The sequence below is a fragment of the Phacochoerus africanus genome, chromosome 1, assembly GCF_016906955.1.
Source record: "Phacochoerus africanus isolate WHEZ1 chromosome 1, ROS_Pafr_v1, whole genome shotgun sequence".
Lineage (NCBI taxonomy): Eukaryota > Metazoa > Chordata > Mammalia > Artiodactyla > Suidae > Phacochoerus > Phacochoerus africanus.
The window spans coordinates 225629634-225646772 of NC_062544.1; the positions used below are offsets into that span (position 1 = coordinate 225629634).

Genomic DNA, 17139 nt, shown 5'->3' on the forward strand with positions numbered 1-17139 from the left:
CAAATCTTTATAACATTTTTAAAAACCAGCCAGCCCCAAGATTGAGGCACCAAACTCACTGCAAAAACTTCATTCCTTATATTTTCAAAAAGCTCCTGTATGTCAACAGGGTAATGTCAAAGTTCTACTTCACCTGCTTTCTAATTTTAACCTTTTAAGGATTTTATTTTATTTGGCTTAATTATGATATTTTCTACAAATTAATGATAAATGCCTTGATTAATAAAACCAAATGTCAGAGAAAATGACAACTTGATGAAAAATTAATACTCGGCAATATTTTAAGGTACAGAAGTACTAAAGATGTACTCTTAAACCTCATACTTCATCAGCTCTTCTTGAATGTAGGTAACCAGAATTCTCCTTGCACTTAAGTCCTCACAGCCACATGTAGAGGTGCATTTTAGCAATATAATTTTCAGCTGTTATTTTGAGTGCTAGCTCATATATACATTCTTAGTTTCTCTCTTTTGCCTCATTATTTTTATTTCACAAAATCAAGGTAAACTATATTTGGGGTTGGTTATACTGATGAAGCTATCATAGTAAGAATTGAAATAGTAATGTGTGTGTGTTTCAAGAGATCTCATAGTGTAAAATGTAGTAATTGGTGATTGGATATCTGCTAGACTATTAATCATTTGGTTATGAATATTGAAGTTGTTATATTTAAAAATTATTCAATAATGTGATTTATACACAGAGAAAGAACAGCCTTCCAAAGGAAAATATATTTTAATATAGAGATTTTCTTTTTTAAAACATATTTCTCCAGAATGCCAATAAAGAGTTGTAACTTGCTTTCTTCCTATAAATGGTTATATAAAAAACTGAAGAATAAGAGATATGACTATTTTATTTTTCTCCTTTTATTGGAGAACATGGAGTTGAAAAATTAAAAAAAATCCCATGTATTTGTCCATCTTCACAAATATTAGGATAATTTTTGAATATGAATACTTAAATATTCCATTAAATGTTATGTAGAAATGGGTACTATAGAGGTTTATAGTCTGTGTTGGTCTTTTATTTTCATATTTCTAAGATAAAACTGCCAACCAAATGAGGGAAGGCACAATGACCTCTTCTGTGTTGTGCTTTTGTTTAATTTGGTTGTTCAAAGATAAAAAGACCCACATAATGTCCTGTTGGTGAAATGGTCTCACTTTGACCATCTGTTCACGTAACAACATGATGGTCATACCTATCAACATAAATTTTTGCCAACTAATGTTAAAATCGCTTTTTTCTGTAATATACTGGGAACTTCTGGGTATGTGTTTTAGGCCTGTTGCTAACCATAGTAAGGTAAATAGGGGGGAGTGTTGGTCCTGTAAATACAAAATACCCCAATCCCAAGGGTAAACATTTTTCATTGGAGATTTCTAGTAGTATTTAAAATTGGAGATGGATTGTGCCAAATCTTCCCTTAGCGGGCTCTAGGTTTTATTGCTTTTGTGTCTTGTCTAGTTCCAGACATCCAGTCTGTACTGGCAAAGCTGCCTGATGAGGAGAGGCCACCAACATCGCTGCCCTGACTGCTTACATACCTGCCATGAATAATAGACTTGTCAGCTAGTTAATCACTGCATTGTAACTGTCTCTGTTCCTTCTTAGCTGATCACTTCCCAGAGGAGTTTAAGTTCCATTGTAACAGGAAGCTTCTATTATGTTTCCATACCTGCATTTATTTGTATGCAAAAGCATTCATTCTTCTTTTTTCATATGACAGTAAATAAGACATGCCCCACTTTTTTGACAGTTCTTAAATTACGTAATAAACAATGTATTCTTTTTTCCTTTGTTTATCCTGTTCTTCAGCCTCTCATCAATTTACTTCTTCATATGAGCCAATTACATTTTATTCATTAGTTATAAGATTTGGAAATACTAACACCTACCTCACAATCCACAGTTCTGTAAGTTTTTGGTTGAGATTATAGTTATTTGGGGTAAGTATTGTAAGAGATCGTCATAATTTCCTCAAAATGTCTATGAACAAAGGAGATAGACTGAAGCCCAAAATAGTCTCTCAAAGGCCTTTGCTTAGTGTTTTGTTCTTTGATCCTAGAAATGAGGACAACTGATTCAACCTTACACAGTTAGGCTCTTTAGTTTCAGGGAGTTATGAGATTTTAAACTTGATGCTTGAATTAACACTGACAATAATTGGCTGATAATCTTTGAAGAATCTTAACCTTACAGAAAATTAGTGTTAGACTATCTCTTATCCAACAGAAAAAAAAATAAATATAAATTTATTTTTTAAAGGGCTTAAAATATATACATTTCCTGTTTTGGTACCTATAATTAGACTATGTCTTCTCTCTAAATGACTTTTTAGCACCTTTGGAAACTGCATTCTCTTCTTTAAGCCTATAGTTATTTCATTCTGCAACTGCAAGTAATTGAGGGCTTACTTGTTTGAAAATATTAATGCAGCTTCCAAAGTTGCTTAATGCATAACTAAGTACTGGTAGAATGTTCAGTTCTTTTAAATGGATTCATTTGCTATATGTTTCCTTTGGAAGTTTCTGTTTATAATTGATTAAACTATGCTCATGAAACACACTGATAAATAGAGCAATCTAAAGATACCAAGAAAAGCCTTGAACATTGTCCAAGATATGTAGGGAATTTATATTTCTTGACTAAATGCTACATCCATTCTTCCTCCTTATCTACCATTCCTCCAAATATCCAGGTTGCTTTTTTGTATCCTTTTGTGATGACAAGATGTTTTTCATTCCTCTAATGAAGTGGGAAGCAGATTAACATTTTTTTTTCTCAGGAATTAGATTACTTGTTGTAGTACTGCTCAATATATCTTTGTAATACTCACCGACCCCTACCCACAACTAATTAGTGACTTTCAGAATTAGGGAAAATCTAAGTTGTGTGGTGGCTCTATATTTATCAGTGATCAAGGAAGTGTTACTAATACACTTGTTGGTGTTAAAAAAGAATTAAGTAAATAAAGGGCCAGATGGTCGAGCCCAGGACCTATCAAGAGCCCAGTATGTGTGGGCTGGTCCAACGGAATGACAGAAACATTACCAGGCTAAGTGGAATCAGAATTAGGCTTATACTTATAAGAAAAAGAATGTTTTTCTAATGTGTTCTTATGATACCGTAATTTATATGTTCAGATCTCATTTGTACGAGTAACATTTGAGTGCATGTGTTTCCCTCTGCATCAAAAGCCAACAGTGTTTACATGTATCAGAAAAATCTCTTGGAACAGAATATAGTGGCATCAAAGTAAGTTACCATGTAAGCACTTTTTTTTTCTGGTTCAGAAAAGAATTCTTCTTTGTTCTCTCAGACAAATCTATGTTTTTACTATTATAACTCAACTATTACACTTTATTATAATTGTATATCTGTCTCTTCCAATACTCTATGGCTCATGATATGAGAAACCTTGTTATGTAGTGTTTGCTATATTGCTTGGCCAAATGAGGATCTAGTAAATATTCTTTTTTTTAATATAAACATACTCTTTATTGTAAATTCCACAAAGCCTTTTGATTCTCATAGAATATTTTAATTGACTTTTTAAAAATTATTTTATCTGTAGAGAATCTTATTGTTGCAACTGATAGATAAAGGCAATTCCAACATGAATATTGGTTGACATTTTCTTTGCATTAAAGAGAAAGATGAAAGTAAAAAAATGGGGATGTATGGCAGAAATACATTCTTTTATCAAGGACACGAGAAACGTCATTGTTGAACCAGATAATAATTTTGAATAGTTTCAAAAATATATTTCTTCAACTATTTGTACTTACTGATGTGACAACTATAGAATGATACACATAAATTTAAAGTTTATTATTACTATTTTCTCTGTTACTTAAAAAAAGTCTAGACAATCAACAAGGACATCTATATCTTTAGTACAGAGTGGTGGTAGTGTATGTATAAAGGTTAGAGTATCTGCCTTCCCAAATTTGAGATCACCGTTTTGGGATGAATCACCCAGAGTAGAAAGCTAGTTATATAACATATATCCTGGATCTTCTAAAGGATTGAGAAGAAAATACACAATGGTCAGTGCTTTGAAATTTGCTCTTGCCATATTCTATTCTTTGCTTGGACAAATGGATTTACTAAGTTGTAGCCCAAACATGCCTGACTTGAATTAAAAGAACTAGAATCCTGGGAGTTCCTGTTGTGGCCCAGTGGAAATGAATCTGGCTAGTATCCATGAGGATATGGATTCAATCCATGGCCTCATTCAGTTGGTTGTAGGTACGGCATTGCTGTGAGCTGTGGTGTAGGTCCCAGACATGGCTTGGATCCCATGCTGCGGTGGCCGTGGTGTAGGCTGGCAGCTGAAGCTCCGATTTGACCCCTAGCCCGGGAACTTCAATGAGGATCTAGTAAATATTCTCTTAAAGTTTTGTTGTAATAAGAGCATTATAACAGTAGGCATAATAAGATTAATTTAAACTGATGAAATTAAGAAAGCAAATTTCCTTCCTTTCCTATGAGCTAATTGTCTTTACATTATAGAAACATCTAGACTACCCACTCTAGTTTCCATCACTCTAATTTTTTGTCTATTTTATTTTATCTTATAGCTATGTACTTTTGGAAGCTGTTGTAAATCTTTTTGGTTTCTAGAAAAGATACATAAATCAGTGAATTACTGGGTAGGTAAATTGACTAAGTAGAGTCAATGTTTCTTAATTCTGGTGTGGATTAAGAAATTTGTTCTATAATGGAGGAATTATCTTTAATGGCCTGCCTTCTTAATAGAGGATTGCTTCTAGATTAAATGCAGCAGGCAAAATTATTTCAGATTATATCTTAAGGGGTGGGTGACCCTGGGATGAAGATACATGAAGCAATCTTTGCTTACTAGGTAAGTCATTTAGAAAACAATTTTGTAAATTTAGCTTATAATATATGATATTGGTCTTCTCTATAAGTATTTTCAAATCTCAGATTGAAAAATCATGGGAATTTATAGTATTTTTCAAATTATAAAAATTATTTCTTTAAAGATTGTTTATTAATAGGCCAGAGTTTGAGTTTATCTGTGAATTTGGTAGTAGTAGTAGTAGTGACGAACGAGCAGGTGATGGAAACGTATATTTTTCCCTTATCTCTTTGGACATGTGTGTAGAATATTTTTGTCTTCCAATCAGATTGTTCATTATGCTCCCTTTGGAAGTGTGTACTGTTTGGCCTTCCAGCCTTGCATGCTCATTCAAAGGCATTCCAAGTCATTATGCTGGACTTCAGCCTTGTTCAGTAAAAAGGCTATTTCCTCCATCAGCTGTCCACTTGGACATACATTCTTTTTACTCTCAAAAAGACTTTATGTGCATTCAGAGAATATTAGATGGATTTGTCAAATTCCTCACAGATAATCAGTTTTTTAAAGTTATAATTTGAGCTATGACCTCTCAAACTGTGAATTATAAGGTTTGACACTTTGGTTCACTGTTTGACACATCGGCCATTAATTATAGTTTTTAAAGGACATTTTATTTCGGTTAGAATTTATGTTATGAAAATAGTTTAAGTATTTTTCCTTTAACTTTCAGGAATAAATGTACATATGTAATAGGTACATTCAGGTATAGCAAATAGCTAGCTTGCATATGCATCCTATATTCAAATATATTTATACATGTTTGTCTATTATGCCTGTTATACATATCCATAGAGATTTTTATATAATAACCTATGAATTAACACTAAGATCATACTTCAGTAACTCTGGTGTCAGAATGAGACTGACTTTTAAAATAATGTTTATCGGGGTGAAAAGAACTTTATTATTACTTGAATCTAGGTTTTATTCCCTTTTTTCATTGAACAGGGATGTAGAAGTAGGTGCCTATGAATGCCCTGTCTGACAGTAATTTGAAAGTCCTTAAGAGGGAACAAAGAAAATGATGAAGGAGAATATAAACTGGTCAAGTGGTGTTTGCATACTCAAGGTTCTGAGATGGAGCGTACATAGCAGAGAGGTCGCTTTGAGTAAGGGAAGAAAGACATCCAGATGTGTGAACACTTTGCTGATATCCTTAGTATTTGAAATGGGGGAATTTAGTGACTTTGTATTGAATAAAAAGAAGATATACATATATCTGAAAATAGTTCAGCATACAGTTTTCTGTTGCTATTTAATAAAAATCTAATAATATTTTAGATGATTTCTTCACTTCTAAGGCAGTTTTTCTCATTTTGTAATAAATCATGTTCTTTGTTGCTAAGTTCATAAAATTAAATCTAAAATATTATGGAGAGATAATTATTTAAAAACATCTGAATATTTTTCTTAAAGATATATAACCATCCTTTTCTATTTCAAATATTTTAGAAATGGTTAATTTGGTTTTGTACAAATTCTTCTCTTGGCTAAAGTTAGCATGTTTTTCACATGAAAAGTTAATAATGTAGATGACAACATTGAAAATAAAGACCTCTTAAGGAAAGTGACCCATGTAGGTTCCATAGTACTTCCTCCTAAAATTTTTTAATACAAATATATTTCCTTTGTGTTTGAGTGTACTATTTTAAGATTTAAAAAAAAAAAAAAAGAAAGAAAGAAAGAAAGAAAAACATTTAACTTTAGGAGTTCCTGTTGTGGTGCAGTGGGTTAAGGATCCATCATTACCGAAAAGTACGGCATAGTTCACAGATCCAGTGTTGCTGTGGCTGTGGAATAGGTCTCAGCTGCATTTCCCATTCTACCCCCTACCTGGGATTTTGCATATGCTGTGGGTGTGGCCATACGAAGAAAAAGAAGAGGAGGAAGATGAAAGAAAAGAAAAACATATAACTTTAGAGAAACTCAGAAAGGTGAAATCAGTGTTCTAAAAGGAGGTAAATACTTATCATAGGCCATATGTTTAGTTGTTTCTAAAACAGGATCTAAAGCAATAAAAAGTCTTTTTTTCTGATTAAGCATATAGTTTAGATTGCATTGTTTTCCTTTTAAACTCATTAGTTTGTGGTTTATAAGGACATGTTTGCCTCTATTTTTTTTTTTCTAAAATTTGAAGTCAAGTCATGATATGCTAACTAAAGGTAGAATTTTCAAAAGACAAAATGTTTCTGAAACTAATTGTAAGCAATTTTTTTATTTCACCAAGCATGTCTCCTTTCCCAGAAGGGAATATGCCTTCTTTTTTTGTGTTCAGCTCAGGCCAGGTACTCAGCAAATGTTAACTGAATTTATTAGCCTATCAGTAGACTTAGAGAAACAAACTATAGTTATCAATTGTAATCAAAATTTACAACACAAATGTAGCAAAAAGAGATCCTTCAAAAAATACGTGTGCTGGGTGTTCCCCGGTGTGACTCAGCAGGTTAAGAACCTGACATAGTGTCCATGAAGATGTAGGTTGCTCTCTGCTCTCCCTGAGCAACTCCCCAAGCTGCGGCACAGGTTGCAGTTGTGTCTTGGATCCAGCATTGCTGTTGCTGTGGCTGTGGCAATAGGCCAGCAGCTGAAGTTCTGGTTCGACCCCTAACCTGGGAACTTCCATATGCCACAAGTGTGGCCCTAGAAAAAAAAGAAAAAAAGTGCACTAAATGTCCTTCGGGTCACTACCACAGTATTTCCTTTACATCTAGATATTTGTTTGGGTGCTTATTTTTATAGCTCAATAAAGAAACAAGTTTTGTCCTATACAGTGCAATAAGATGTTTTTTAGGCAAAAAAAAAAAAAAAGAGGACCAAACCATACCAGTGACTTGTCAAGGTAGTTTTATATCTTAATACTTGAAATGATAACATTAAAGGATTAATATAAGGAAGTCTTAGAAGTGCATAATATTCTATAATTTTACACTATTTGATGATAGTACTTAGTTTGAAATAGCTTTTTATATGTATAGACTTATCCAGGATCTGAAATTTAGGAAATAATTATCCTCTCAAACAGATCTGTTTGGAAAGCATTATAAAATAAGAGCTCCCTTCCCAAAGAAAGATGCAGTGGTGTTAAGGCTGCACTCATAATGGTGTCTCAACTGAAACAGGTGCCTTCCTTGCTTTGTTCTCTGGGAGCAGCTTTATAGATTTAAGCACTGAGTATACAGTACACAGTGGCACAATTAAAAAATCAGAATGAGGCCTAGGGAAAATTCATCTAGGATCCACACACCTAAATGCAGTTAGTAAACAGAGACACTAACTCTCATTAAGCACAATTAAACCTAATATTGACTGTAAACTGTTACTTACCTTAAACTTCTCTGCAGAGAATGTGGAAAGGGATTAACCTAGCAGATTGGGACATTAATTACTACCTTTTTCACATTAAAGTTACCATCAAGAAGGGCTATATTCATAAATAAAACATAGAAGGGATTGAGAGACTGAAAATATGTAAATTTACTTTATAAAAAGGAGAGAAATGCCTAAATTAAAAAAAAAGAAAAAAATAAGAAGTGAGCTGTGAGCAATGCCAGCCCAGCAAAATGGAACCCTGGCTAATTACTACCAAAAAAATAGGCTGAAATAATCACAGAAATGTGTCTTTGCCTTCTGACTGACAGAATCTGCTTCACAGGAGACTCCAGTTTAGCGAAATACATTCTTTTTCATGCATAGCCTCCTCCACTGCTGAAACTAATGTGAGGTTTGAGGATAGGATGAAGGAACTTGGGAGGAGTAGAATTTCTTTCCTACTTTCTCCAGTTTTTGATAGCTCTTTATTTATGAAATTGATTATAATGATTGTATAAATGTTGTTTGATTTGTCAGCAAGAAGGCACAGTGCTGTTTTTTGTTCAATCAAAATGGTCTGGTAACTGGTCTCCTGCTACTATTTAATAATCTCCTTCTTGGGTGCAATCTAAAGAGTATGTTGTGAAGGATATAAAAATGTCAGCTAAATTTAAGATCAACTGTTAAGTTTTTATATTATACTGCTGCCCCAAGAGGGGGAGGCCAGGATCTGGGAGATAAGAATTTAAAGAGAAAAGCAAAGTAATGACAATACAAACTTATCTACCAGCCTAAGAAACATCTTTAAAATCTATCAGCCGGTCTATTTACCATAATGTGTGCTATTATCTATTACATGTTTTCTACTTCCTTTCCAGCAAGGAACAACACATTTATTTCTGAACTTTCTTATTACCTCATAGGGTGGGGTTCTTCTAATTTTTGGAATTGAATCCCATATACAACTTTGTTTGTGGTTGTAATGTCCAAACATAATTTAGGTTTAACATGTTAAACTCCTAGCCATGTCTTAATGCTGTCATGCTAAATTTTATCTTTCAGGCACCCACAAGCACCAGAGTAATACACAGTTGTGCATGTAGATAAGGGAGCCTAGAAATTAAGCCTGGAGCACGTATTCATTTTTTTAGAGGATGCGAGGTTTAATTTTAAAATAAAACCCCTAATTTTTTCCCCTGAATTTAAAGCTAGTTTCACAGCTCCTAAGATGAACTAATGAAACAGAAATAATTAATGGACAAAAATCTATCCTTCATTTCCCTCATTGAACTAAAATTCACAAACTAGTTGGATGACAGAGGATGAACAAAAACAGTGAGAGTTGAGAGTAAGTACTTTTATCCTCTGTTCTTGTAACAATCGTGACATTATGAAATAACCATAACAATGGCACTCTTATTAATCAGACATATTTATACAGAATTAGTGTTGGCTTCTGCTCTATATTACCTTTAGTTTTACATGAACTTTTATTATCTGTGCGTATCAAAAGAGACATGGTGAATGAACAAAGAAGCCCTGTTATGAGACAAGTATTATTTGACATTTTGGGAAGCTCTTATTATAGGGTTTCCTCTTAAGTGAGAATAACGGGAAGGTTGTCATTAGTTGCACTATTACAGACACTCTGGGTTTTTAAAAACAGAAATGGAGCCCACTTTTTTCCTTGAAGAAGATTCATTAGTTAGAACAATTCTAATATCCAAGACTTCTAGTAGAAACTTGGCTTCCTAATCACCTTGCTTTATCCTGTGAAACAATGACCCCATAAGCCTTTTATTCAGATAATTGTTTTTCCCATGGTTTACAGAGCTACGTTGGCTATATAGTTTTCTCTCTTTTTTTTCTTTTTTTTTCTTTTTTTTTCTTTTTGTTTTTGTTTTTCTTTTCTTTTTTTCCTTTTTAGGGCTGCACTTGGGGCATATGGAAATTCCTAGGCGAGGGGCCGAATCAGAGCTGCAACTGCTGGCCTGTACAACAGCCACAGCAACATGAGATCCGAGTTGCATCTGAGACCTACACCACAGTTCATGGAATACCAGGTCCTTAACCACTGAGCAAGGCCAGAGATTGAATCTGCATCCTCATGGACACTAGTCGGGTTTGTTACAGTTGAGTCACTCTTTATTTTTTTAAGATGTATCATCATCTTTAGACTTTCGGAAAATCTCTGATTAAACCCAAATACAGAAGACTTACAAGGTCTGTAGCCCCACTGAAAACCAGAGGTCTTTTATTTTTCATCCTAAAATAGGACAACTCTAAGTTCTTTGAAGGCCTTCACCCCAGGCATATAAGTGTGACTAGGAATTATGGTGAAAAAAAAAAAAAAAAAAGCCTATCGGTAATATTGAATCTTCTCTTAAAAATCACTAGAGCTATATGTTGGAAAACTGACCAGCTGCCATATATTTGTTTGTTTTTTTTCTAGAGCTTAGAATAAAAATTTAAGTCCAAAGAATGAAAATAATACTGTTGGAAAGAAAATAGGTGAATCACTACAGCTGCAGTACATCCTCAGCTGCCTGAATAAGTAAAATGGTGTTTTTCAAAGTGGAGAAAGTAGAGATCAAAACTGCCACTTGTGGGGTCTTTTCTTTTCAAATTAACCTCCCCCAACTTGACAATTATTTGTGTAGACATTTGTTTGAGAGCCAAAAATCCTAGAAAACATTTTGACCACTTGATAATTAAGCTGCTTTTAATCTTTTGAAGTTTAAATATAGAAAATAGAGTAGAGACTTTAAAATGCATAATTCCCCCCTACCCTCATCATATCTTCCTATTTTATGTTAACAGAGACTGAGTTTGGGGGTTCGGTGAAAAGAAAAACCTCCCCAAAATAACATATAAACCATCAAGAAGAAAAAAAGGCCACCAAGTTTGGGGTTTAAATACATGTAAAAGCAAGCCAAGTTTTCTGAATGAGCCATGGAAAATCACTAAACTCCTAATCACCCATCTATCTTGCATCACAATAGGAAAGGACCAAACTTTTGTAACTTGAAATACTTAAACTGAATCCTTTAAAAAATTATTCATATATCTGTCTGTCTTAATTTTTTTTCTATTATAGGCAAAGTGAATTTATCTGTAGCTGTTCTGGTATCTTCAAATGGTGGGGGGAGGATACTTAAAATCTATTTAAGATAAGAGAGATTATCCTTGTAGGGATTCAAGAGATTCTTTGGCTTTGAACTGTAGAATGAAATGTCCTCTCATTTTAGGGCATTTACCAAGCCATGCCTTGAAGACAGGGCCACTGTATACCTTCTTTGCTACTTATAAGGTACTTATTGCCCAAATAACACTTGAAGGTGGTTCAAAGCAGTATTTATTTATATATATCTTAAATCCTCACCAGATTATGAACTATAGGAGCAGGAACTATATCATTTATAATTTTATGTCCTTTTTAGTGCTTTGGATATTATAGGTTTACAGTGCATTTTTAGGTGATTCTTATTTTGAATGCAGAGAAACTGAGGTCACTGAGGAGAGCCACCAAATTGAAAGGTAGTTCAGTGAGGTTTTTTTTGTATCAGAATGTGATTCATCTTAATTTTCAAAATACACAAAGTTTTCAAGGAAATAAATTCACCTGTGACTCATAAATCACTAGTTTCTTCTAGTAGCCAATTATATATATCCCACCTATGACCTAATATAAAGCTAGTTTATTTTGGTATAACACATCTTTGGTGACAAACCCATCCTTTCATTCACTTAAGAAACATTTATTAGTGCTAACTATGTGAAAAGCATAGAGATAGACAAGTGAAAATATGGGGTGTCTGCTCTCAAGAAACCTATAGGTTGCTGAGGTCTCAAACATAAAAGAATTCTTTAAGTATTAATACCTTAAGAGGAGCCTAAAAAAGTTACTATGGGAACGTGAAATCTAGTTAGGAGAGCAAGGAAGGATTTATAAAGATCATATTTGAATGGAAATTTGAGAGATAAATAGCTTTCATGGGTGCAAGGCAGGCAGGAACAGGAGTAGTTGGGTCATTGTATTGGGGAAGAACATTCTGGAATGTAATAAGAGTATGCATGAAGGCCCAGAGGAATGAGAAAGCCTGGCTCATTCAGAAAATGGCAACTGGTTTAGTATGGCTACATCTTAGGGTAGAAGTAAGAAGTAAGGCTAAATGGGTACTGTTGGTCAGATTATAAAAGGCCCTAAATCCTATACAAAGAAGACTGGATTTCTATCACAATTGGTGAATTATTAGAAGATGAATGTAAGATAATATAGTCAAGAATATGGAAATATACCAAATAATGATCAAATAGGTTTGAAGGATGGTGGAGGAGTCATGAATAAGCCAGCTTCCTGGCTTTAGTGAGTTTCAGAGACATAACGATAGAAATGCAACTAACTACTGCCCTCTCTTTTTTCCTGATCTACACTCAGATTTCACCAAAGAGATGCTTAGACTCTGTTTCCATTTCCTCACCAATGCATTCATTGATTCACCCTATCTGCTTCTGAGAGCTCTATTGTTTTACTAAACTCTTAGTGAGATTTCATTGAGCCTTTGCTCTTGCTGACTACTTCCTCCATTTTGAAATCTTTTCTGCCCTATTTTCCATGGTATCCTGATCTTCTGATTTTCTTCCTATGCCCATTGTTATTCCCTCTATATCTCCCTTGCAGGCATCTTCTCCTATATCTAGCTGTTAAATGTTGGAGATCCTCAAGTCTGGATCCAAAGCACTTCCATCAATGCCCAGCATTTTGGCATCTGTATGGCCATAACACATTGAGATGTTTTCAGATATGTACTATAACTCTTTTAAGGCCTTTTTTAGGGGACCAGATGCCAAGTTTCAAAAGTTATATAAGTGTGTGGTCTTATAGTCTTTATTACTGGTAACATGTAATACTCAATACATTCCCACAGAAGAAGTCATATGGTAACTTTTGTTCTACTTTGTATATCTTATAAAATCTTATTGAGGTTTATGTTTTAATATTAGTCAATGGGGAATCCTTCTTCAATCTCAGTTTCTTAATCTATAGTATATGGGGCGCCATACCAGATCTTTAGGATTCCATGATGCTATGGACAGTGAACTCTAGAGGATGTGCAGATAGAATTTCAAATTACATAGTCAAAATTTATAAAATGGTTGCCTGTCTTTTCCACATCTACATTTCATACTTTACTTCCCATTTTTAAGATAATTCCATGCTGTGGAAATATATTTCCTAACTCCATATTTACTTAAATTTTCTTTGCACAGTTTTTGCTATGAAATTTTATTAAAACCTTTCAAAAATATAAATAGATTTTATATTCTGGTTACTGCACTAGCCAATGCTTATTTAACCCCACAGGAAGCCCAGATGTGAGAGGCTCAATTAACCAAGTAAGGGTAAGCTTTTTGAAGGGCATACCCTTCTGTACATATTCCCTTATTTGTCTTTGGTTACTAAGGCTGCCTCTAAACTCTTAAAGGCCACTTTAAGAACAGATTAGTTAGATATTCAGGGCACAGTTTTATTTTTGATCAGGGCCCATTTAATGCTAGAGATTCATTTACATTTAGCATATTAATGAATTTTAGCTAATTAACATTTAGCTTATTAATGAGTTTTGTATGTGTCATTATTTTGAATCTAGAACCTCCAAATTTGTCTGCTTCACAATATATTTGAGACTTGGGAATCTACTTAATGTTTTCCGTGTGTGTGTATGTGTGTATGTGTGCTTGCATTTTCTTAGTATATGTGTGTACATACATTTTTGCTATTAATTTAATAAAACTTATCTTTGAATTTCCTTACATATTGCTAACTGATTTGCTTCCTTAGCCTGAAATAAACAAAACAAACAAACAAAATTGAGACAATAAGAACAACAAAAGAAAACCCACTTGTTTTCGATGTTGTTTTTTGTAATTTGGTTCTAATTTTTAATGTAAATTGGTACAGCCACTATGGAAAACAGTATGGAGGTACCTTAGAAAATCATTCTTATGGTTTTTTTTTTGGTTTTTTTTTTTTATCTTACCCAATGCCTATTGCATTTTCTTCTCCCTTTGAATACTTTTTACTGAACACTTGCAATGTGCAATCTATCTGGATTTATCCCTCAGACCTTCCACTATGTGGCCTTCTTTTACTCATTTGAATAGTCTTTCTATTTTAAAAAAAGTACTTTTTCTCATATTTTTTATTCACTTTATCATTTAAACATGTATTATGATATTGTTCATTTTCACTTTTATCTTCCTTCATGTCCATTTTTTGCTTCTTGACATTTTTTTCAATAAACTATTTGAAGATAATCCTTGAGCAATAGGTGTGATTATCTGACTTAAAAACCCTTCTTTAAGGCTTGCTTTTTCATCTCTAACAAATTGTCCATTAATACTCATTATGGGAAGTAAGAATTCAGTTTAGTTCCTCTTGGGGTCCTGGAAGGAAAATAGATGGGTAATTCAGAGTATTTGTGAATTTTAGATTTGGTCGACTTAAATCTTGCTTACACACAGTTAGGTCCCAAGCCAGCCAGAGATAGGGAAGTTTGTGAAAAATTCAAGCGTAGTTTTACCATTTCTGAGTAGGTTATAAATTCATGCTGTTTCTCTTGATACTTTCAAAATATCTATTATTTCAAACTTGGGAACGATAACTAAGTTTTAGAAATCTATAAAGACTGTATTTTGCTCCAAAGAAGAAAAACTCCCCCATTCAAGTGTAAATGTAACTAATATACTGGAATAGGGTGCTACCAGCTGATTCTGTCTTCATTTAAAAATTGTTGTATACTGTACTATTTCTAGGTTCTGTGGATAGGAATGGCAGATGAAGCATTATGAGCTGCTTATCACTGTCATACAAAGTAAGTCACAGGAAGTAAGAAATATCTTACAATTATTACAATATTACAGTTTCAATTCTTTAGCCCAGACCATAATTTCTCCTTATTTGATCCTAAATATAGAAGAGAGATCTACCGAAGTGTAAATTCTTAATCAACATATGTTGATGGCAAAAATTCCTCTAGGTTAGCCTTGAAAGGCAGCTTTATAAAATGCCTTTGTAGTTTTAAGGAAAAACCTTCCTACTGAAATGCTACATATTGAAAAGCACAGATTCTTGTGGGGAGACATTCAAATAGAGATGAGTCCATTTTTAGTACATTGTGTGGGGAGCAACATGCATGGAACTCCATTAATAGCAATTTATGTTATGTTCTTTTCATTTCATTTTGCTAATGAATTTAGTATCAGATTGGTGGTAGCTTGGAACAGAAGACTTAATTTGCAGAATAAATAGGGCAATGTACACTTCCCAGATAAAGGCCTACAAAGTGACCGCCATTGGACGTCAAGCTCTCAATGCAAAAGGATCTTGGAAGCACTTTTTTTTCAGCAGGTATGCATTGAGTTAGCAACCTTTGATCATTGGATTCATATTTCTTTATAGAATCACTTCTCAGGTAGCATTTGGAAACATGTAGTTGTTACAGTGACCAGGGAGAACTACTGGAATTTAGTAGCTAGGGAAAATACATGACTTTAAGTCCTGCAGTATGTGAATTAATTACTTATAAAGGAGACATTAATTACTTATAAAGGAGACTGGCCAGCTCGCAAAACCAATTGCATTCCTGTAAAGAAATACTATTTGGGCAATCTGATAGGTATCCTTTATGGCAGTAGTTTTCAAACATTTTCATAAACCACAGAAAAAATGCATGTAAATCGTGATTTAGTACATTTATGCAGACATTTATAAATTGAAACAAAATTTTCACAATATTTACATTTTCTATGCATGATGCCTGCAAATATTTTCCATTCTATATATTTATCTTATCTATCCTATCGTAGTCTGTTTCTCCTTTTTATTTTGAAGTTCACAACCCGCTATCTTAATTTTAAGACCAAAATAGTATACCTGACAGTTTGAAAACAATGTTTTAGAGATCTTTAAATTTCCTGTAAGAACAGGATAAAAGACAAAATAACATACCTTTAGTATGATTTGGTTTCCTTTTATTCTCAGAAGATCTTATAATTTCTGTGTGTGACTGTGATCCAGATTTTTTGGGGGAGAAGCCTGAGCCCACATGCCAGCAATCTTGGTATAAAGCCTGCCTTCCACCTTTCCCCTTTGTTGCCATGACAATGGGGGAAGAGAAACAGAAAACACTACCCCAGCTCACTCATGACATTTGTATCTAAAGACTCAAAGTTGTCTCTGTGGTGCATACTGGGAACCATGTGGTGTTATGTGAAAATGGACAGAGTTCAATGAGATGAGTGTAAAAAAGTGCTCTCCTGTCAAAGTTAGTCATCCCTAAGCTGTGGGATGGTGATTTGACATATTGGGCTTCTCCCTTGCATGTTGTTGATTGAGGCAAATATGGAGTCAAGTAGCCTCCATATTTTGGTACAGTTCTCAGTCTATCACAATGGTATAAAATTAACCAATATTCTTGGCTTCTCAGAATATTGGCTTTTTAGAGTATTTTTAGGAGACATAGTTTCTAATGGTAATCCTACCATTATACTTTAATTTTCCTCATGTCTTTTATCTAAAATGATTACTCCAATTAAATCTAGTCCACAGTTCCCAGCTGAAGGAAGGAAAGGTTAATTTTGGGGAAAAAAATCTTCCCTGATGATTTCAGGATGTCTTCCTAGTAGAGGACCATTATTTGTCTTTTTCAAGGATAACTAACCCTGCTCTTTTAAGCCATTAGAAAACCTGTGGAATAGGGTTTAGTCACACAGAGGTGAGCCTAGCATGGGCAATTTTTTGCTATTATCTTCCTGGTCCATGTGCTTCTCTCATGAATATTTGTCCATCTATTTGACTGAAAAGGCCAGGATTTAACTTAATCCCTTGCTTTTATTGTGTTGACCCAGTGACAACTGCAGAATGCCTTAAGTTGGAG

The 17139-nt window shown here is 33.9% G+C and overlaps 1 protein-coding gene across 7 annotated transcripts in view; it reads left to right on the forward strand.

The window, feature by feature from the left end:
- ZBTB20 (zinc finger and BTB domain containing 20) overlaps positions 1–17139 on the forward strand; it is a 799736-nt gene that overhangs the window by 192207 nt on the left and 590390 nt on the right. The window lies entirely within an intron of this gene.